Below are 24,796 nucleotides of genomic sequence, written 5' to 3'. Positions count from 1 at the left end.
GTAAGAATCTTAGAAAGTGAAAGCAGAACCAGAATAAAGAAAAAAGTAAGGAAAGACTGACTGTGGGATTGCTTGATGTTTTTGGTATAGACCCTGGGCTGGAATAATTGAGAATTTTAGAAAATTGAAAGAAGGAAGAAGGAAAGTAAAAGTGGTTTTTTTTTTTTTTGGTGGACTTTAATGATCATAAAATATAAGAATGTGTAATGATGATATCTCTTCGGGAATTAAAAATGGAACTTAAAAATATGAGAGAAATACTACAGGAAAGAGGCGAATCACTTTGCTCTGTGTTAGAAAAAATGGAAATGGCAATTGAAGAACAAGATGAAAGAGCTTCAGAGGAGGAGTCGTCGACTCAAGAAGACATTTTAAATAGACAATTAACACAAAGAACACTACAAAGAAGTGGGGAAAGAAGGAAGGCTAAAAAGTTGAGATTTAAGAAGGCAATCAAAAGGGGGAATACCTGTGAAGTCGGGAAAGGCAGAAAGACCCAGCAGAAGAGGGGAAAGGAAGATATTAAGAAAGAGAGGGATATAAACTGGAATGAGAAAAGATATGGGGAAAAGAGGGGGAGGAGAAACAGTAAGAAACAGGTGCATGAAATAAAGAAATACGGAAATAGTAAAATGTTGAAAAGAAATTGGTTTTTCAGAGATAATGGTTGATAAATTAAAAAGGGGATTCTGCAGGGTGACAAGGGGTAATAAGAACATTTCTGTGATTAAAAATATTTAGAAAATAGGGTAATATAGATACTGATAACTCTTATTAAAAATTAAGGGGGGGGATATGCTGCAGAATCCAAATGAAAAGATGTAATGATTATTATTGTAACTTCTTAAAAATAATCATTTATTGGGAATCAAGATGAGGGAATAAAGATATATTTTAATCATTGAGGTGTCACACTCAAAGCAGTAAAAGAGGGGAAACCTCTACTTGTTTTTTTTTCTTTAGTGTTAAAATTTGTATTAATCTAGAATTTATAAAAAGAATATGTAATGGAAAGGGAATATGACAGACTAAAGAACCAACTAAATTAATAAGTTAATATAAACTATTAAAAGCAAGGAGAGACATTGGTAACCTTTATTATTATTATCATTATCATTATTATTATTAGGCAAACACATATTGTTTATCTTTATTTTTAAAATAAATATTAAAGGATTATATTTGAAATAATTGAAATGAAACAAAAAGATGTTTTGATTAAGATTAATGAAAGAGGCTAGAATTAATGTGTTTGTTTCTCTCCTCACTGAAAATTTGGAATGGAAAAGGTAATAATAGAATTAAGTATGCATATATGAATGAATAATTGCTGTCATATTTGTATGTGAAGGTGATGACCCGGAAATATGTTGTCCACTAAAAAGAGATTTTTGTTTTTAATGTGAAAAACTGAATTAAATTTGTTTAAAAAAAAAAAGAATATTAGGCTGCTGTGATTAGGCTGCTGTGATTAATTTAACAGTTGCAATTTTGTTTCGGGAAAAAGATTATCATAGGATTTTAAATGATCAAAAACAGTTAGAAGCTGGATCTAGGCTTAATGTGACATCCACCAGACAGAAATGCAAAATTTCAAGAAAGCCAGTTCTGTCAATTTATATTATACCACTCACTGAGGCTAAATTAGCTTCATAAGCGATGTAAACTTTTATATATTGGGGGCGGAAGGGGGACCTAGTCAGTAAAATAATTTAATGAAGGATTATGTTTCTTTAAAGCAAACCCCATTTTGATGAAAACTTTACAGTGATGACACATCAGGAATATATTATTTGTCCTGCTGCAATATGCTAGTATTGAATTTACTGCAATATTATTTTGAAATTTATATGTGTGTGTTTGGATCTGACTGTCAGTCTGTCTGTCTATCTGTCTATAATCTATCTTCTTTTTCTTCTGTTCAGTTGTGTTGTGTTCTTGGAGGTTGCCTGTTTAAGTCCCTGCAGTTTTCCTTATTTGTTTGATAAAAGTCCTTTGATCATTCCTAAATATTTTCCCTGAAAAAAGTTATATAATATAAAAATATAAATTAACAAGACTTGTTGTTTTAATAATTTCCTAATGCTATCCTAAGTTTGAATCCAATGTGAGACCTGACGTTTGATACACTTTCTGTATTAGATCCAGTGTTAGGATTTAAGAAGATCTGGTTCAATCTGCAAGTCTTAAATCAACATTAACTTAAGTTCATTTTCTCAGGACTAGTCAATCTAGATTCAATCTTAAGACAGCATTAGAAAATTATTAAAATAACAAGAGTATTCATCTGTCATATTATTTTCATCAATGAGAAAAGGGTTTTTTTAATTAAAATTGATCAGTACAAACACGTTAGCAATATTTCAAGAAGGCACATATCAATTTTAATCTATTTATTAACGTTATAACTCAGAAGTCAATTAAAAAAAACAGCTGGATTTAAATTAAGCTCTTATGACAACAACAGTGCAACCTTCCAACTTTTTCTAATTTACTAAACATTATCATACTTTAAAAGGGCAAGATTCAAGATGAACGTATTTAATGTATTTGGGAGGATCATATGGAGGAAAGTATTAATATAAGCATCTTAAAGTTTTTGCTGTCCTTTTTGTTTTCATAACATTCCAAATACTGAATATTCCCAGCATTTGTGCACAAGCATGACCCAGAAACTAGGATCTAGGTTTGTTTTGTGTGGTTTTTTGTTCTTCCTGAAGACTACTGTAAATATACCAGGCAGAATAAATCTTTTAAATGCTGTCAAATACCATGGTCCATACTTGAGAGATTCTGGTAAAGAAATTAGTGTTATTCGTGATCGAGAAGAATGGAATGTGCTGCAATTAACAGGTGCTGTTTCTTGCTAAGATTTCTCTCCTGTGGTTTCAACATCAGCCAACTGAAGTAAAAACAGTCAATTCACCTACTCTGAGGAAACTTTCAAACTAAGGTGTAGGGCTGTCACGTTCTTGTAGGAAAGACATTGATGGATTTATTAAAGTTGGGACTTTGTTTCCTTAGTGTCCATAGATTGCAGGTTAGATCCAGTGTTGGCATTGTACATGCTAGTACTGATCAGAAATAGGAGAAAGAATACCAGCCTCCTCCCTCCCCAATGGAAATAGACAGGACGTTAGCTGGATGAATAATCAACCATTATTAGCTTTTACGAACACCACCATGCAAAATCTTGCAAGTAGTGTGTGCAGAACAAATTCCCAGTCCACACAAAATGTGACCTTTAGCCAATACCTCGGATGGAGAAAGCATCTGTGGCAGTGCTCTAAACTTTGTATTGTAGGGCAGAAAGCAAAATGTGGCATGGCTTTTCTCCTTTATATTCCAATGAGATTTGGTAGCTTACTCTGAGCCGCGCTACAAAAGCATTTACAGTTCATGTTATATTAATAATCTGGCTTGAAAACCATTACTCTTGGTTATCTTGCCGAAGTTGAACCAAGCCGCTATAAGTCAGGCTGACTACCCGCACAGCGTGTGTTTTGTTTTTATGATAACAGCATTCTAAATGTAAAAGTGTATTTGTAAAATTACATTCTTGGGTTGAATTCATTATATGTGGGATGAACTCTGCTATTCCATGAATGTATGCACTCAGGCAGGCACACGCAGAGAAACATATGCGCACACAAACACAAAAACCTTGGACCTGTAACACAAATTTGCTTTGTTTCATTTAAGTTCCATGCTGGTCAGCGTATGCGTGAGCAAACTCAAGAGCACAATAGAAATATTCTCTTTTAAATTTTTTGTTCCCTTTGGCCTGGCAGAGAAACAGTAGACTATTGGCTTCCTATTATTCTCTGCTTTGTTTTTGTTTCTTTTCATTCTCTCTCTCTCTCTTTCTCTCTCTCTCCTTCCCTCCCTCTCTCTCTCTCTGCGATAAGCCTCATAGCTCCTCTTCTTGTTCATCTTCTTTTTATTATAATGGCACTGTATTATATACCACAGCATATCCCTATGGAACGCAGGATTGTTTCAGATTTCTTTGTGGATTATATGCACTTAGGATTTGTTTAGAGTAATGATTGCATTTGTTGTAACCTCTCACACTAATGCAATTGTGGTTGGCTTTTTAATTTAGTTCTCCCTTAGCATGCTACTTTCACGGGGCTTGTTTGTATTTGTTTTGAAAGGAAGAAGGAAAGTCTAATAGACTACAGGCTCAGCCTTGATGATCATTTTGGATATCTGTTTTATTAAGCATACCAGTATAGGTAGCACTCTGTTCGGTCCCTGCTCCTAAGAAGTCCTAGGAATGAATGACGTCCTGCTCCAAACTTTCTTTGCAACAAAATACAATTTAAAAAAAAACACTAGAAGTATGCTAAGGAGAATTCCTGTGGTCTCTTCTTGACCAGCTAAGGTTCTTCATTTCTTTAAATTCATCGTTTATTCTCTTTATTGTAGAATATAAGTATAGAAAACAATAAATAGGTTTATTTGTCCAGAATTCCTATCCTCAAATAGGGAAGTGTTTTTACTGAGGCAGGAGAAAGAGTAATGTGTTTTTCTCTAACAGCTGGATTGTCAAAAGTGTGAGATGACCCTTGAAATCCTTTCCAAGTCTTTATACTAGAAGGTAAATCATAGCCAAAGCTTTCAGTGCTTTTGTAGCATCCACATGTGACAAACTTTCCATTACTTCCAAATTATATAGAAAAATCTCACAGATAAAATAGACTTTGGATAGCCACTGTAGGCCATTAGTGTGAAAAACTCTGAGCTTAAAATTCATTAAGGCATTTTAGGACCCAACTACATATTATATGAAGAATCGGACTGGCTCTTCAGATATTTTTTTTAAAAGGAAGCTGTGAGTGAGAATTCCAAATTGATAAAAATACTGCATGTGTTCTTTTCCCACTCTAATCAGGGTGAAAAGCAGTGTTATGATTCAGGAGGGGTATTTATTAGCTCCATAGTGCTTCAGAATATTTTGGAAGAAATATGTTTGATTAAAAAAAAGTTCTATCACACAACATGCCTGGTCAAAACAAATTTGGAAGATAGCATTCCAAAGGGTGCATCTTACACACTTTCTCTTGTCTAGCCCTTTAATCTTGTTCTCATTCAATGGAAGAGTGGAGGAGGATTGTGTGGTGGTAATAATGATAGTAATAACAGTTATCATCATCATCATCTGTTTTAAGTTTTCAAGAATTATTAAAATAATATATGTGAAACAATATGCTAAGTCAAAAATACCTCTGTTAAGTGACAAATGTAGAATGGTTCGGCTGGAAAGAGCTGGAAAACCAATTAAGTCAGCTCTGTCAAACTCCTGGCCCATGAGCTGGATGCGTCATGTACTGTTCACACCCACACCTGGTTTAGCAATGGGCAAAAAAGTTCTGATAAGTCACATGATGCCATCATCATGATGTGAGTTGGACACCCCTGAATTAAGTTGTGTTAACTGTTGCCGAACTACCATACACAATTGTGGGTATCTTCAAGTCAGTGTAGACTCCGAGCAACTGTTTATGAGGTTGGGGCAGTCTGGGCAGTTTCTTTGGAAGTCATTCGCCATTGTCTCCCTCCTAAGGCTGTGACTCAGTAAATGACAAAAAATCATACAGCTGGTTTTATACCAAAGGCAGGAGTACACCTCATAATCTGTCATTATCTAGCCCTGTACCTTTAACCATTACATGAAATTAGCTTTTGCTACATACGGATATAAAATTCATTATGATACAGGTTGTGGAAAACATACTCACAGGGTCAATTAGAGGCAATATTATCTATTACATCAATTTAAATTTATAGTAAAAATCACAGTTTAGAATTTTCTGTCTTCCTCTTTTTTGGAGAGGAAGGATTATGGTATTATTTAGATTTTAGATTGTTTGTTTGATTATCAATTTATTTGTTGTTCATTAATTTATTAAGTAATTTATTTAATTTATCTCAGGTATTCTTGCTGTAAAATAAACTAAATAAATAAGCAAGCAATATTGAAAACAAAAACCAACTATAATTTTCTCCTTAAGTTAGGAGACTTTCTTTCCCAACCTAAAATAGAGCTTGAGTAAAATCCTAGCAAATGAATGTTCTTCATATTGCTGTCTAAATGCTGTCCGACATTAAAGTTGGACTTAATGGCTCTCCATCCATTCCATAAGGAGAAAATTCCCCTATCAATGCCAAGGATGTTTATCAAATGATCCAGAACACTGGTTTCTCAGTCACATTGGAAGAACCCTCTGTGCTGGGTTGGGCTGCTGGCCCTGTTTGCAGGCATTCGGGAGATTCTCTAGCTAAGATTCTGCACAGTTTGGAGAACCGCCCAAATCTCACTCCTGGCTGGCCTTGCCCACCCTGCCCTGCCCCTCCCAGGAGTCCCCACATGGCCCGTTTTGGATGCAGGTAAGTGCAGGCTGTGCTCAGAGGCTCGGGGAGCTGCAAAATGGGCCTCCCAGAAGTTTGGGAAGGCTGGAAACGGGCTCGTTACCGGCTTCCAGAGAGCCTCTAGAGCCCAGGGAGGCCATTTTCGCCCTCCCAGAGGATTGATAAAGCCTCCAGAGCCTAGGGAGGACAAAAACACCCCACCCCCCGCATGGTGCAGGAGGCCATGGCCAGACACACCATGGCCATGTCCACCCAGCAACTGGGCAGAGAACCCGTTGCTAAAATTTTTGAAGCCCACCCCTGCGTCTGTGTATAGAACTATGCACATGGAAGTTTTACTTTCCAGTCATTCTAAAGAATGCAGATAAGAATGGAAGATACTCTGCTTCAGCTTGCTATCTCTCTATGACTTATAATTATCCTCAGTTTTCCATGAGATGAAAAGGAGTTCCATATAATGCAGTTTCAGGAACCACAACGATAGTGCATATTGCCTTAAAACAATATTCACAATACAATATATCACAATTTTCCCTTCCAAGGTAACTAATGACATTTCAATAGAAAAGGTTTGCTCTTCTCTAAACCAAACTGTGTTTTTTCTATATTTCTTAGCGTTCAACTAGTTCACAGGAAATGGTCAACAGAAACATATCATGAAAATATATTTTCAATGAGTTGAAAAAAGACTGTGGGCATTTAGAAGTATATTTTATTTTAGCTACATTATTTTTTTTGCTTTGGGTATGTTTTTCCCTTATATGTCTGTGTTGATTTATTTTTACAGATCAATATTTCACTTTTCAAAAACAAGCATAATTGCAAAAACAAATTATCAGGTTGCTTTGAACCAAAGATCTGATATAAACTTGAGTTGAATGACCTGGAAATATAATTGTTTAAAAATCTATCTTGCCTCTTTTAACTGGAAAAGTATTCTGAAAGTAGAATGCTGCAACCAAAAAGACCCTTTTCTGTTTATCATTTAAATTTTAAAATATCTTGGACAATGGGCCCTCCAAAAGTGATTGTGAATATCAGGAAGTTTGCTTGGAAGGAAGCAGTTATTTTTTTACCCCTCATCAAGAGAATTGAGGACTATGTTTTCAATTATATTTGAATCTCATAATAAATGTAAAATCTTTATGATACATTTCTGTTGAGTATTTCCTATCAGCAGGTTGAGCACAAAGGAATGTAGAAAGTCCAACTTGCTATAAGGAAGGGTAATTTTTTTTACTTTTGAAGTGTCTTTACTTATCATTGAAGGAGAAAATGTGATATATCATATTTCACCTATTGTTCAAAAGCAGTATGCTTTATCACTGTGGTTCCTGCAATTATATTATATGGAATTCTAAACAGTGCCCCTTCCCCAATATTTCCTCCCAGATTTTGCCTGTGTGATTTTTTACAATACTTTAGAAAAGGTCATTTTCAGGCCTATATAATATATATGAATACTTAGTTCTTGCATTCCCTCTCTCTCTGCCTTGTGAACAAACTATTTTGTGTGTCTTGAAAATTGGAGTGGCATTTTCTCTGCCAGAAGAGAAAAAAAAGCATTTAAATGCAATTGCGTGTTTAAACACATCCATTCTTAGACAAAAAAATAAAAATGCAACACCTGGGTTATTCATGGCCAACCCACCTTGACTATAATCTCGTCTAAGAAGAAAAACTTTCCACAATGTTTTGTTCCATTTTAATTAAGCAAATCCTTTATGTTCTATTTTCTTCTTGTTAAACTGGAGCATCCTCTTTTGTTTTGTCTAGTTGCCATTATTTGCACAGCCAATCCCAAATAACTGTTGCTTTGTTGCAATACTCTGCAAGTAACCATTTTCAGTGTTCATAATTCTCCCACAAAAAAGAGGTTTACTAGCAGTTAGTGAGTGGGGATTGCAGCTGACTGCCAGCCAGCTAGAATTTTTCATCACACTACGCTCTGCCTTGTCTACTAATATGATGCTGAATTTATCAACTGGGCTTTTAGCAAATCTCTAGGAGCAGCATATAGAATTAGCAAGTTACTTGTGCTTTCACAGAGTACACCTAATGATGTGTTTGGTATCTAATGGCAAACTTGCATGTTTTATATATGATGGCTGCTAATTGCTTCATTATCCATGCAAATCATAAAGGCAAACTGTGTCCCATCATAAAATCAGCAATGAGCCCATTTAGAAGCAGGCTTCGAAAAGAGTGTTATTGTGTCCATTTTTCTTTGTTTCAGCAGCCTTTTTTAATGACTTGGCATTAGGCCACAATGTTTTCTCCACTAGCAGTTTTTTTAAAAAATATCTATCTTATCTTAAAATTATCCAGTACAAAAAATTAAGGTGAACCTACTGGTTCCTCGGGGATTTAGACGTTGGAACATTACTTCCATTTGCTAAGGAACAAGAGGAAAAGGTTGAAAACAATTCTGAAATTATTCATTAGGTAATGAGTTAGATAATAGAGAATCTTCCCTTTGAGTGTATTAAATTTTAATCCCCATATATACACAAACATACATCAATGCATACTACACATTCATGCACAAAACCTCGGGGCAGGTAATATCTGAACACAACTAATAACCCAAACAACAGTAATCCCTAAATCAAATGACACTAGAATATATCATAACATGAAACATTGCTAAAATAACAGTCTCCATTTTCCCAACTATTAAATATTTGGCTAACAGTTTACAATTCTTCTGTTAAAGATTCTTCTAGTCCTCACAAAGAACCTGGAGAAGAATAAGAAGCCTAACAAATGCCACAATTGCTTCTACATGCACACCAGAAGTGGTATTCAGCAGGTTCTGACCAGTTCTGGAGAACTGGTAGTGGAAATTTTGAGTAGTTCGGACAACTGGAAAATACCACCTCTGACTGGCCCCGCCCCCATCTATTCTCTGCCTCCTGAGTCCCAGCTGATTGGCTGGGCCTTCTTTTGTTGCCCTGCACAGGAGAACGGAACTGGAAAGCAGGTTTGTGCAGTGGGGAGGGAATGGGATTTTGAAGTAACTTTCCCCCAGGAGTGGGGAGGGAATGGAGATTTTGCAGTATCCTTCCCCTGCCACGCCCACCATGCCACACCCACCAAGCCATGCCACGCCCATCATGCCACATCCACAGAACCGGTAGTAAACAAATTTGAATCCCACCACTGATGCACACCTCTTCCTTTTTAACAGTATAGATTATAAAAAAGAAATATAACAACAGATTTACACTTCAAGCTAATACTTGTTTATTCATAAATGGCAACTCCCATTGAAATGTCATGTTTTAATGTAATCTTGCTTTCTTACGATCGATTTAAATGGAGGCTAGGGAAAATGATACATTACTGCTTAAGTCCAAACCTTACTGTCCTACACTGGGCCTGGCAAAGGAAGAGAGAGTAATGTCCCAGCCCATAGTATGACTTATATTCTTTATAGATGAAGGATGATCCTCACTTCAGGTACCTACTGTGAAAAAGGAAGAGACCACTTATGACTTTTTCAGGGAAATACAGTTTTTGATCTGGAATATGCAAAGCCCTGCACCACAGAAAGTCATGTTTTGGGGCTGCCACTCAAGAATAATGATTCTTGATAATGATTATGGCTCCAGAAACCTCATTGAGTCTATCAACCAAATCCTGCTATTTCAGAGGAGAAAGCTTTCCCTAATCTTTCAGGAAGTTGCGGGAGAGGGAAAGAGGAAGAGTTATGCTTCTTTTGTCACTGCCTGCAAGGAGAAATAACCAAATAATTAACAACAACATGGGAAAAGATTCCTCCAATTGTCTCAAGCCACGAGATGGGCAGCATATCAGTTTAATAAATAATAATAACTATAGCACCATGTGAACATCATTGGCATTGACAAATTCACCATTAATCAATTGCAAAGGCAGCTTTATTCGGAACAGCTTCCATCCTGTGACAATATCTGTAACACCATCAAACATTAACAACTGCCTGTCCCAGGTCCTTGGGCGGGACTCAATTAAAAATGCCAAAACTAATCTGAGCATCTGGCTGACTGTGAGACAAACCATAACAATAATGTCAAATATTCCTATAAATGTAGCAGTTTGAAAAGGATATGCTTTGGTTTATTTATTTATTAAATTTATTTGCCACCCATTTCATCACAAGGTGACTCTGGTTATTAGAATAGCAATTTTCAAGGTCTACCACTGAGGTGCCACAATATCGCCTATTGCTTTTAGGTTTGGGAACAAACATGTAAGAGAACTTGGTATGAAATAAAATATACAAAGTAGAAACACAATGCAAAAACAACACTCTCATCCTTTATAACGGAAAGGCAGAGCCTGACTTGATGGTGGCATGTGGCCTGGAAGTCACAGTTCCAAAATCTGGCAGCAAAACTGCAAAACCACAAAGCTGCAACTTTCAGCTGATGTTTGCAAGAAGCAAAGCATCTGTGCCTGTCTTTTTCTTAAGGTTAAGAAGAAAATATTTAGAAAAGGATCAAAAGAAACACGCTCTTTTAAATATATAATTAAGTCAACCCTCCTAAGATTCAAGAAATCGGTGTCCTGAACGCAGGTGCTTCTCAACTAGGAGGCTGGGAAATATGACAACAGTAGAAGCACGCTTCCAAAGTAGCTTTTCACAATAATGCCAGAGTAATGAAGGGTGGGGGGAGAATCAGCCCACATGCTAATTTCTCACTGCAGCTGTTAGGGTGTTAGATTAGGAGTCTGTATACCTTTCCCCAGAATATTAAAGCAGACTGTCTAACTGCCTGCGTTTGTCCTAGTAGCCTCATTCTTGCTGTTAGCGGTGCATGTCCCAACTGTTGTCAATTTATCAATGTAACGTGCACTAGTGGGCACAGTTTGAGCAGCCATTAGGACAGGTGCCTCTATCCATCACAGCCAGTCACTTATTCCACCTTGTCAGGAAAACTAAATGGTGCTTTTGGAGAAATGTAAACAACTCTCTAATGGACAATCAAAGCACCACTTTCTGAAGCAAACAAGAGGAAGAAATCTGACAGCCTCCCCCCACTTTAAAAAAAAAGAATTGAGAGTATTTTAAGTGTTAAAATCCCTTTTTAAAAAAATATCTTTCCATTTTCTCAAACAGGGAAACAAAAGAATAGTACGGCTTCATTTTCCTAGGAACTGGGTTTGCTTTTATGCATGTGACTCTCTCCCACAGGGCTTAGGAGATCCTCTAACAAATTAGAAAACTTTGCCAGAAACTTATTTGAAGCGCCAGATGAACAAGTCCATTATAGGGCCTTGCACCTGGCCACTTGTAGGTGACTTTGTTTTGGAAAGCATTCACACTACCTTTTAAAAGTCAGTCAGGTCCCCTCATGCTCTGCTTTATTCATTTATACCACAACATGCTATAATGGGTCTTGGGAACCAGAGGTTGGATTCATCAAACAAGATAAATCAATTGAAATAATCTAACACCTATCCCCAGTCCCAATTTCATCACATTCCTTGCTTCTTTTCAATTAGCAATTATATTTAATATTCTCAAGAGCACTGCAGATACCTTTCCTGCTGTTGCAAAGTAATGATTTGCCAATAAAAGCAATAAACTTTTTAGCCAATGCATGCTAACTCTCAATAATGTTTTTTTTTTACAAATACACAGAGCTACAAAATTCCCAAATTGTACAACCAGCCATAATAACATAAGTCATCTGGGTAATATATAAAGTCTCTCAAATGCATTTCCTATAATAAAGACGATGAGGGTCAACTCCTTTGACAAAATTCCTTTATAAAGAGCATACATAGTCCCTTGGCTATAAGAGGTAAATATAAGAAGTGAGTAACAACCAGTTCCCATCAGCTGGTGCTTTTATGCGTTTTGTAAACCTAGCAATTAACTTTTGTCCAGCTTTGTAACAGCCTTTAGAATGTCCTGCTGGCAGCTATGTTTAAAACAGCATTATTATGTTTTAAATGCAGGACATCTCATACCTCCACTAAAGCAGAATACTTGATGCTCCAAGGCTCAGGTGTTAAACTACTGCAAACTTCATAGCACAAAAGCGCTTGGTCTGGAATTGGTCATGGATAGTTTATGGATTTAATTTCTTTGAGGATAAAGGATAACAACCCCCCCCCCCTTGACATGTTGTTATCTCCTTTTGCAGTTATTTTTTTTTCTCTGATTGATGTGCTATTAATACTTTAATTGGTAACAGGTGCAGTTGATTGTTAGTTCCTAAGCTAAAAAAGAATCTGAAATTGAACATAAGGCTCTGATAAATTAATAAACTCCTCTTTTCTAAACAGTTGTTGCTGTGGAGGAACTAACTTTCCATGAAGTACTGCTCCATCAAGCACATTGAATTCTTTATGTTAAAAAGCGAAGTGGTGCTTCATGATAAATTAAAATTATACTAACTGGCAGAGAGGCGAACGTAATAATGAAATCCCCTTAAGGAAAAGAAATGACTAAAAAGAACAGAAGACAATATCTCATGAAATGTGTGGGTCTCATTTGAAAATTGAAATGGTTCTGGGAGTTTTTTTTTTTTTAAATCTACTTTGTTTCAAAATATAAATATAACAGGTGAAGTGGAAATAGAAGCAAAAGAATAAAAAATGACAGTGAGAAAAAGAATAAGTATATTAAATCTCTATCTTTTACTTTTTCTTATTATGGTGAAAGTTCAAAATATATGGTCAAAGCTTACAGGCAGTCTTCAATTTACAACTGAAGTTATAATAGATCTCCCTAGAACTATTTACAACCTCACTCCAAAGTTCCAATTAGCACACACACACACACACACACACACACTCATATACATATACACACAAATGGGTCTGGCCACGTGGTGATCTGCTTTACAACCATCACAACTTATGACTGTAATGGGCAGGCTTCATTATGATTGTACAGTAAGTTGAGGACTATCTGCATTGTCACATATAGTTATTATACTGAACATTAGATAAACTTAAACTTGTCTGTCGGTATGTAGGTGCAACATTAGTTGCTGAACTGGCATCGTTTTTAGGGCCTTTCCCATATTACCAACTTTAGCAGATCTTTATAGATCTAGAAATAGAAATATTAGATGGAAAGTTAACATGTTTGAACTTAAAGAGGTTAAAAGGTTTTCCCTTTCCAGTCATGTCTGACTGGAGGGGACCATCTCATCTCCATTTCTTAGCTGATTTAGACAACATTGTCTAACATGATGATACATTGAGATGCATGGAATGCTCTTTATTTTCCCACCAAAGTAGTACTATTTATCTACTTGCATTTGCATGCTTTCCAACTGCTGGGTGGACAAGAGCTGGGGCAACAAACAAGAGCTCACCCCATTGTGCGGTGCTTGGGTCTCTGAACTGGTCATTTAACTTTCCAGCCGCTCCAGCATTTTGACAAGTTGCTGGTGTAATCAGTAAGCCAGCATTTTAAATTATTCACAAGGCTTTTGACTTTCTCAACTTAAAATGCTGCACATTTTATTTTATTTTTTTAATGTTTGATTTCCTAACAATGCCCCAGACTAACTGTATCCGAGATGCATTTACTTCAAATCAAGAGGAGGGTTCTGAAAGCAGAGATGTGATTGGCTGCAAAGTCCTCTTTTGCCAAAAACACATTATGAGATTTCCATATGTGAAATGGTTCCCTAACCATAACCGGTGACAACAGTTATTCAAAGAATTAAGGTCAGGAGCATTTAAAAGATAAACTGTGGTATCAAATTTCTGACAAATGGACTTTCCAAACAGATTAACAGCAGAACAGTTTGAAAGTGATTTGAGACAGAAGCCTTAATATAAATGCAAGTCTTTATCACCATGTGGTATATTTTTCTCCATATGTGTGCACAGCATTAATGTAAATTCCACCCAGGAATCAAAGGAGTAAAGCTGTTCACATAAAACTCTCTTTTACTTAGGAAATCTGAAATGTTAGACTCTGTCTTATCAAAAAGTAAAGTAGGACTTCTCTCATAAGAGGTAGTTAATGGAAGCCTTGACTCTTATTGATCTCATCCCACTTTGAATGTATGCTCATTCAGGAACAAAGGGTAGAATGCCAACCTATCTCTTCTCTTTCCAGTCAGTGTTGCTTTTAAGTACTTCAGTAACTAACAGTACTTCAGGACAAGTGTCCGGGGCTGGATTTAATGGCACTCCATTTCCCAGGAATGGCTCCTGTGCTTTTACAAACAGTTCACCTTGACTTCTGAAGGAAGCAACAAGATCGGTGTAGATGATGTTGCATTAATATTTATGGGTTTGATGATGATAATGATGATGATGATGATGATGATGATGATGATACATATAGAATGCCTGTCCGTTCCAAAACTTACTGCATGTGAGTAAGGAAAATTACACAACCATCATATCTGCCACCTGTACAATATAGGTCTCTTTAATCCAATATTATGTAAACCACGCTATTTAACTATTTGTTAGGTTGATGGTTGGCTAGTTGTATATATATATTTCACTTTGCAAACTGGCAGCATACATAGGGGTGTTAGATTTATTTTATCCCCATAACCAAAACCCCATGAGGCAACATCAGGTAGGAGACAGTGACAGGTTCAAAATTAGTCAGTAGACTCTACAGTCAAGTGAAGAGTCTAACTAGAGTCTGACTGGTCCAAGTCAAGTTGCTTTGTTATAAAACTAGACTGGCTTCAAAAGTGTATGTTTGAGGTATCCTTTAAGTATCCTTTAAATTTCTCTACGAAGAACTTGTGTGCAACTTGTTATGTCCCTGGAACTTGCCAAAGTTCCCAACCAGGTCCGTTCATGCTGCGGGGGCGTTTACTGCTCCTCATTGGCTGGCTCCCCTCGCCAGCCGGCTATAAAAGCCAGCTGCAGGGTCAGGTCAGCCGCTGTTCGTTGGAAGCCTGCTCTCAGCAGAGCTGACACGTTCAGTCCTTTATTCCCTGAATAAAGTCTTGTTGCATTTATGCCCTGGTCTAGCCTCTCATTGCTCAATCTACAACACAACTCATGTGAATTTCATGCTGGTAGGTGTGGTTTCATCCTCAAAAAACCATACTTCCTTTCACTCTCTTAGTGGTTGTATGAAAAGACATGGGTGCCCAGAAAATATAAATGTGTCTGTCTGTCTGTCTATCTATCTATCTATCTATCTATCTATCTATCTATCTATCTATCTATCTATCTATCTATCTATCTATCTATCTTCCTGGTCAATGTTTATCTATAGAACTTTGCACTGAAAACTGATCACATGTTTCACAATATCTTCCTTGCAAAATACAGTATTTATTCCATTCTTCTGGATGGGTGTGGAAATAACAGCGATCTGAAAAGGAGCACTGTGTTCTAAGCTACTGTAATGAGCTGTTCAGAACAGTTCTTGATGATGAACTTTTCATGTGCTACTTCCTCACTTCTTTTTATTGGTGCCTGAAAACAAGAAGAGATTTTCAAACTTTCTCAATTATCCCTGGTTTTTTTCCTGTCTTTCATGAAATGATACACATATCTATTCAAAAATTATAAATTCAGTGCTATCTACTCCTGGGTTAGTGTGAATGAAGAACATCAAAAGGCAATAAGAAAGAGATTTGATTCAGACAACCATTGGAATAGTGTGGAAGAAACATAAATTGGCTTTTATGGTTTATAAAGAGTTTGGAGAGGGGTTTTTTTTTTCTCAATGGAGTGGGAATGAATTTGGAGAGAAGGGAAAGACTGTATGTATGTATGTATGTATGTATGTATGTATGTATATATGTATGGTATTCAGCTTTGTTCGGGTATTTTCCCATGTCATTATAGTTGGGCTTTTAAAGTTGTAACAACGTTTTGGCAGAATCTCATCTGCCATCATCAGGCTTCTGTATTGTGTTCGTATGTGAGTCAGATTTTACTGTGGAACAAGAAAATCTGCTTGTAAGTTTCGACATGGTTTCACTATTCACTCAAGTCCCGATAAAAGAAACTCTTGAAATCATCAAAAATAAATACCAACCAGCTAAACACCTCATGGAACTAACAGAACACTGCTTAACCAACACATATTTCATATACAAAGGACAAAGATACAAACAAATTGAAGAAGCCCCTACGGGATCACAACTGTCACCCGTCATTGCAAACCTGTTCATGGAAGAATTCGAATCCAGAGCCCTGGCTAATGCCACCCAGAAACCCAAACTATGGTTAAGATACATCGATGACACATTTGTGATTTGGCCCCATGGAAAAGAAAACCTAAACAATTTCCTAACACACCTAAACAGCACACACCCCAAAATCAAGTTCACCATGGAAATGGAAACAAACAAACAAATACCATTCCTAGATGTACTAATCTACAAAAAAACAGATGGCACACTAGGACACACCATATACCAGAAGAAAACACACACCAACCGCTACCTCTCAACACCCAATCCCATCACCACCCAGCACAGATAAACTCCATGGCCAAAACACTAATTGCTAGAACCAAACGCCTGGCAGACAAGACACACATAAAGACTGAACTATGTACTTACAGCCAACGGCTTCCACAAAAGCAAAATCACTGGCTTGATCCACAAAAACACACTGAGACATAATGGAGACCTAGAAGATGAACAGACCTATGGAACAGCTGTCCTGCCCTACATAAGAAGTACTACAGACAAAATCAATAAGATACTAAACAGACATCACATCAAGACTGTCTTCAAAACAGACAGAAAAATAGCAGCCTTAGAAACCCCAAAGATAAAATTGATCTGGAAAACCAAGACATATACGAAGTCCCCTGTGCATCATGCCCAGCCACATACATTGGACAGACCAATAGAAGAATAAGTACCCTCTTGGATGAACACAAAAATGCAGTAAAAAAGCTGGAACACACTTCCTCACTAGCCCAACACATGAAAGCCACAGGTCATAGCATCAACTTCAATGGCACCAAAACCCTAGCCACTATAGAAAACCCCAGCTACAGAATTATCAGAGAAGCCATAGAGATTGAAAAAAGACCTGAAAGCATGAATAGAAGAGATGATTCCACCAGACTGTCAATCATTTGTAAGCCTGCACTCACAAACAAAAAAAATCTCCACACCACTAGCCAAGCAAACACCTGGGCACAAACAGACACACACACCCTGCTACCTCCAGCTGTAACACACCCCAACCAGGCACCCAGATGAAACCCAGCTTCCTAGCTGTCCATTTACTCAGAGCCAAGCTGCATTAAAAGCCTCCAATACAGGAACACAATGTTGCCAGCCAATCAAGACACAAAAAAAGCCACAAAACAGACAGAAAATATTAGAAACACCAATCAAGCAGAACACAGCAAACTCCAAGACCAATAAACACAGACCAAGACTCCCGACCAATCAGGATGAAGAAAACCATTCTGGCACAGCAGTAGGCTAGCCCCAAAGTTAAAACTGAAACAACTATAAAAGTCTGACTCAAAGATGAACACAATACAGAAGCCTGATGATGGCAGATGAGATTCTGCCGAAACGTTGCTACAACTTTAAAAGCACAACTATAATGATGTGGGAAAATACCCGAACAAAGCTGAATACCATACATATGTATATGTATATATAAATCATTAATAGAAGCAGCCTTATAGATAGCAAGGCAAGAGATATATCTTCTTGAGGCAGATGGGCAGGTCAGAAATGTGAAAAATAAATAAAATAAACAAAATATGTGAAAACTGTTTTGATACCAATCATTCCAGCTCAGAAATGTCTATTTTTGAGTATTCAGAATATATACAATTAAATTACAGATGTTGCATTTAAAAATTAAACCCAACCTACAAATATGTTTCCAGAGTGACACAAACTTTGGCTGTTTAGGTTAGTCGTGTTTCAAGAGTTCTCAGCTCTGCAATTGGGTTCTCAGCTTATGGCCACAGATTGGATCACTTTCTCCAGCCTTGTCAAGACAGAAGCAAGGAACAATCATGTCCCTGTTAGGATTCATTTAGATTTGAGGGAGGCATGTTGTAGGTGGTGCATTGACAGCTGTAAGCGTTTTAGATTTACCAGGAATTTCTAGAAGTTTGCATTTCTGCAGATGCCCATTAATAATAATTGAAGGTATGCCTGCACTTTCTGAGGCTGCTGAAAAAGAGTGGTCTGGGTGAGAAGTTGCTGGTTACTTTTTACGGTGCGGTATGCTGGATGCTCTGCAGTGGATAAGAAGATGCTCCAGAGAGTTATAAATACAGCACAAAAAATAATCGGTTGCCCTCTTTCTTCTTTGGAAGAGATTGTGAAGACCAGACTCCTCTCTAGACCACTAAAAGTCTCCACAGACCGTTCTCATCCTGGTCATTCATATTTCGAACTGTTGCCATCAAGGAGACGTTATAGGTGTCTTAAAATGAGGACTAACTGAGAAACAGTTTCTTTTCCAAGGCAATAATTGTCTTGAATCAAACATTTGTGATTTAGTCCTATATATATAGTGGCATTTTTAAACTATTTAACTTACTAAATGTTTTAGATAGGTTTTAGACTTATTATTATTATTATTATTATTATTATTATTATTATTATTATTATTATTATTACTACTACTACTACTACTACTACTACTACTACTACTATTATACTACACAAAAATGACAGTATACACAGCAGACGAGATAACCATGATGGGTTTCGTATCACAAATCACGAGTCAAACACTTCCCAAGCGTTTACGACTGCGTGATGTATCGGTGGATTATGCAAGCAGATCCCAGTAAGGTGGCCTTCTGCAGTTGGTGATCTTGTCAGTGCCAATTGTTTTTAAGTGCTTGCCTAGGTCTTTAGGCGCAGCACCCAGTGTGCCGAGTACCACTGGAACCACCTGCACTGGTTTATGCCAGAGTCTCTGCAGTTCGATTCTCAAGTCCTGATAACTTTTTCAAGTTGTTTCTTGTCGATTCTGCTGTCACCAGGTATGGCAATGTCAATGATCCACACTTTTTTCTTCTCCACAATTGTGATATCTGGGGTATTGTGTTCCAGAACTTTGTCAGTCTGTATTCGGAAGTCCCACAGTAGTTTTGCATGCTCATTTTCAACCACTTTTTCAGGCTTATGATCCCACCAGTTCTTTGCTACAGGCAGATGGTAGTTGTGACACAAGTTCCAGTGGACCATCTGAGCGACTGTGTTGTGACGTTGTTTGTAGTCAGTCTGACCTATTGTCTTGCAACAGCTCAGTATGCGATCAGTGGTTTCATCCGCTTCTTTGCAGAGTCTGCATTTGGGGTCATCAGCAGATTTTTCTATTCTGGCTTTGATTACATTCGTTCTGATGGCTTGTTCTTTGGCTGCAAGAATCAGGCCTTCTGTTTCTTTCTTCAGTGTTCCGTTGGTCAGCCATAACCAGGTCTTTTCCTTATCTACTTTTCCTTGGATCTTTTCAAGGAACTGTCCATGCAGTGCTTTGTTACACCAGCTGTCAGCCCGATTTTGCATCGCTGTTTTTCCATATTGATTCTTGGTTTGCTGCACTTTGAGCAGCTTCCTCTTGTTGACCTCCATCAAAGCTGGCTTAACACGGTCTTTCACATAATCTGCCAAAACATGCTTCTCTTCTACTTCACTTGCAAAAGTCCTCTGCTGCCTGCTTTTCTGGGCAAATATAACCTGTCAACATCACTATGTGGGGGCAACGCATAGTGTATCGTCATCAGTTTTCTTGTTTTCCTATCCAAGCTGTCCACCTCTGTCTGTGTCCAGTTTATGATCCCAGCAGTATATCTGATGATGGGTATGGCCCAGGTATTTATAGCCTTGATGGTGTTACCGCCATTCAGTTTGCTTTTTAGAAGTTTTCTGACCCTTTGTGTGTATTCTTTGCTGACCACATTTTTCACTTGCCCGTGCTTGATATTATCCAGCTGCGGGTATTTGTCGGCTTTGGGTTGGTGGCACTTGATGGTTTGTCCATTGAGCATTTCAATTCCATCACTTTCTACGATCTTCCCTTTCTTCAGTGCCACTGTGGCATATTTGTCCAGGCCAAACTCCATGCTGATGTCAGTGCTGAAAATTCGAACTGTATTGGTCAGTGGCTGGATTTCAATTTCTGATTTTCTGTATAACTTCAGATCATCCATGTACAGCAGGTGAGAGATTTTCTGTGAATTTTTAGCAGTTTGATAACCCAGGTTAGTTTTCTGTAAAATTGTTAACAGGGAGGTCATGGCAATGATGAACGGCAGAGGTGACAAAGAATCACCCTGGAAAATCCTTCTTTTGATGTTGACCAATCTGTAGCTTTCACTTCCAATAAACAGTTCTGTTTTCCAGTGCTTCATCACATTTGCAGTAAAAGTACCAATGCACTTGCATATTCCAATGACATCCAGGCACTTGATGATCCAGCTGTGCGGTAGTGAATCAAATGCTTTCTTGTAGTCAATCCAAGTTGTATGCAGATTTGTTTTTTGGCTTTTGCAGTTCTCTAAAATCATTTTGTTGATCAGGAGCTGATCTTTTGTGCCTCTGCTTCCTCATTTGTTTCCTTTCTGCTCTACTGGCAAGATGTTATTTGCTTCTAGGTAGTCCTGGATCCTGTCAGCTATTATGCCGGTCAGCAGCTTGAACATGGTTGGCAGACACATTATTGGTCTGTAATTTGCAGGTGTTGCCCCTTTTGCTGGATCCTTCTGTATCACATAGGTTTTCCCAGCTGTTAACCATTCTATTATTGTTGTTGTTGTTGTTGTTGTTATTGTTATTGTTGTTGTTGTTGTTATAATTTTTAAATACTCTGTAGTGTGATTGTGATGTGGTGTTTGGGGCACTGTGCTGGAGTAGCTTTCAAATTTCATTGTATTCATGGAATGCAATGACACTAAAGATATTCTATTCTATTCTAAGGCATGTTAAATGGGACACCATGGTATTGCCAAGTAACACCAATACTGCAGGAACTGAACTTCATCTTTATGGGTACAATTCAAGGTGTTAATCAATCCTTACATTAGTTGGAGCCTGGCTATTTTTGAGATCACATTATTTCAACTAGAAACTGCGTCTTCCAAGGCAGAAGACTTCTTCCTGTGGAACACTATCTTATTCAACATAAAATCTTGTCTCTTACTTTTATTATTCAAAAAAAGTTTTGAAAATGTAGTACCTTTTTCAGCGTGCAAATAGGTCACTTTTCTCATGACAAAGGCAGCTATCTATGAAACTTTAAAAAATAAATAAAATGTATTTGGGGGTTACCTTTTCTCCTCTATATCTCATATGTTCCTATATCAATTGTAGCTTTACTTCATTTGCAGAGACATCAATCTTGTCTCACCAGATCATTTTTCTTATCCTTATAACCATATATTAAAGATTTCATGATTTCTTAGAATGAAATATATCTGCTACAGTAACATATAAGGATAAACATTTGGTTTGACTAATCTTGGCTGGGATGGAAAGATTCTTTGGGTGTACAATATAGAAGGGTTACTTCATTTTGAAAAAAATGTCTATTGTAATGTTTTTGGCAATCCAGAAACCTAAACTCATTCAACAATTTTGTATGAGATAAAAACAGTTGAAGACCTGACCTTGAGGACTCCATATATACTGAACTGGTTCCATGAGTAAACAGCAGAACAACTTTTAATTTTTCCATGATCAAGTAAAAATAGTGTGTAATAATAACAATACAGAAAAAATGTAGGTAGATATGTAATGTAGAGTTCATAAAGGCAAGGCTTATTTCTAGCTAATTTCTCTGTCAATTACCAAGCATGGAGCCACTGTCTATAGTATCTCATCCTCATTGTCATAATATCTGGGTTATGAAAACACACAAGACATATAACTAAAAAGAAGAAATCAGCAGCAGTCTTTCAACTGTTGGCAACCATAACATCACCATTACATTCTCAGACGAAATACAGATTACAGAGGATGCTATTACAGTTAAAGCCACAAAGTGACCTTTGTGTACCTGTTTCTAACAGCTATATTTCATTTTGGCTTTTTTTTGGCTGACTTTCAGTAATTTGCATTTATCTTTCTACTATTAGCTCCTTTTCTATCTCTAAGATAGCAAGAGTTCTTCCAGAAAAGGATTTTACTATGTAACCCCCTTGCTTTTACTAACTTTAGGCAGGTTTGCAATCAACCCTTGGAATTTGTGTGAATATCACTCTGTAGCAGACATTTGTGTGGCAGTAAGGAGGTTGTGTTAGCAATCTGCAGACAAAAATACAGATGGTCCTTGACTTACGACCACAACTGAGCCCAAATTTTTTGTTGCTGAGACATTTGTTAAGTGAGTTTTGTCAGTATATTCATGAGCTGGAATAGAGCATGGTAACAAGGTCAGCCAATGAATAGGCATAGCAACTAAGTCAGCCAATGAGGGTAGTTTGGAAACTGAAACTAGAAGTAGCCTAGGCGTGGCTCTGCAACTCTGCAGCGATGTTGAGCTCTGAGTCTGTTTAGTGAAGATGAAACTAAGTTGCTTGCTTGCTGAAGACTGGAGCTCTGCTCTACAATTGAAACATGTTTCTGTTTGAGTTTGCTCCATGTTGGAGAAATCTACAACTGGTTTGTAAAATCTACTCATGTTTATAAAGATGTTAAATGAAGCATCAGCCATTTGTGTTTATTTTTCTGGCGCTGAATTATCACTGCAAAACTCTCAATAAGTTTTGCCCCATTCTTGCCAGAGTTGTCAAGTGAATCACTGTAGTGGTTAAGCTATTAACATGGTTGTTAAGTGAATTTGGCTTCCCCATTGACTTTTCTTGCAAGAAAGTTACAAAAAAATGATCACATGACACTGGGACACTGCAACTGTTGTAAATATGACTCAATTGCCAAGCATGTGAATTTTGATCAGGTGAACATGAGGATGCTGCAACAATTGTAAATGTGGAAAATGGCTTCAAGGCATATGGTATCTATTAAGAAAAACTTTCTAACAAATATTTTAACCAAATTATTATTTGGATTTCCTCTTCATCCCTAAAAAGAACAATGCAGGATAGTGCAGTTCCTTTTCACAAATGTCTAAAACAATGGTTGCCAGCCAGTGGGCCGGAGACCACTGGTGGTCCATGAGAAAATGTTGGTGGTCGAGAGAGAAAAGTCACCCCCAAAGCAATTAATCCAGGCTGTGCGGGAACACAAGGCTGCGCTGCCCACATGGCCTGCGGGAACACAAGGCTTGAGCTGCTTGCATTACAAACAACAGGAGGTAGTGAGGGGAGGGGGGAAAGGGTGGAGGGGGGAACTAGCCCCACTCGCCCCATGTGCCTCGCCTGGCCACCGGGCTGCTTCTTTCCACTTCTTTCTGCTGCTTTTGGCTGCATGCAAGGAAAGCATCAAAAGACTTTCTTTCTCTTCCCCAAACTCCACCAGAAATGAGTCTTTGGGACCCTGCAAGGCCTCCTGCTCCAAGAGGCTGCGCTGGCAGACTCATTTCTGGTGGAGTTTGTGGGAGAGAAGAAAAGACTTCTGCTGCTTCTGCTGCTTTCTTTGCATGAAGCCAAAGGAGTCTCTCTCTCTCTCTCTCTCTCTCTCTCTCTCCCCCCCTTCCTCCCTCCCTCCCTCTCTCTCTCTCTCTCTCTCTCTCTCAGAACAGAGCTGGAAATGGTATCCTGCAATCCCAAATAAAGAATTATCGATCGGTTGGAAAATGGGGTGGGGAATTTTCCTGCAGCCACCATCAGTCAAAATTCATATTAGTGGTCCGCGGGATTTAAAATTATGAGTTTGGTGGTCCCTGAGGTCCCAATGGTTGGCAACCCCTGGTCTCAAAGATTTACTTATATGGGGACATTATTTAAAATGAATGAAAACTGCTCAAGTATGTTGCTTGATAGAGCTGCCTACAGAACAATGTTCCAAAACTCCATATGCAAGGATAGACTAACATTTCCCTTTTATGATGGTGGCTTGAATGGAGACCTTCACTTTTCAACGGCTTGGAAATCGATGTTCTCGTTAGCTATAGATATTTTTGCCTAATGCATATTGTGAAAGCAAATTAACTACTATGCCCATGGAATGTAAGAAAAGTGAGCATAAATTTTAAAAAATGCCCATGTTTATATTTATTAGGAGTAAACTATAAGTAACAGAAGACAACATATCTGATAATCATGGCTATTTAAACTAAAGCAATCTATCAGTTCCTTTTTCACTGAAATTTCCATTTGTGGTATAAATATTAAATGCAGTCCACATGCAGAAATTTGATAACGTTTTCTATAGGACTAACCTTTTTTTTTCATAATACCCAACTAGATCAGAAAAAAAGAGAAAATGGAAATAGAGATGTGAAAAAAAGATGATTTGGGTTAACCAAACACCTTCTATGACAGGGATGTCAAACTCGATTTCATTGAGGGCCGCATTTGACCTCTGAGGGCTCTGTGTGTGTGTGTGTGGCCATGGTAGGTGTGGCCAGCTCTCCATCACAT

At 37.6% G+C, this 24,796-nt stretch overlaps 1 protein-coding gene across 2 annotated transcripts in view; it reads left to right on the top strand.

Moving 5' to 3' along the window:
• The window catches only part of LOC148126168 (uncharacterized), a 278,790-nt gene that overhangs the window by 104,974 nt on the left and 149,020 nt on the right, over positions 1-24,796 (top strand). The window lies entirely within an intron of this gene.

This window comes from Pseudonaja textilis, chromosome 3 (genome assembly GCF_049901715.1).
Source record: "Pseudonaja textilis isolate UNSWEBS1 chromosome 3, rPseTex1.2, whole genome shotgun sequence".
NCBI lineage: Eukaryota > Metazoa > Chordata > Lepidosauria > Squamata > Elapidae > Pseudonaja > Pseudonaja textilis.
Note: the sequence above shows the minus strand (reverse complement) of the source record. Positions and strands in the feature narration are given on the sequence as shown.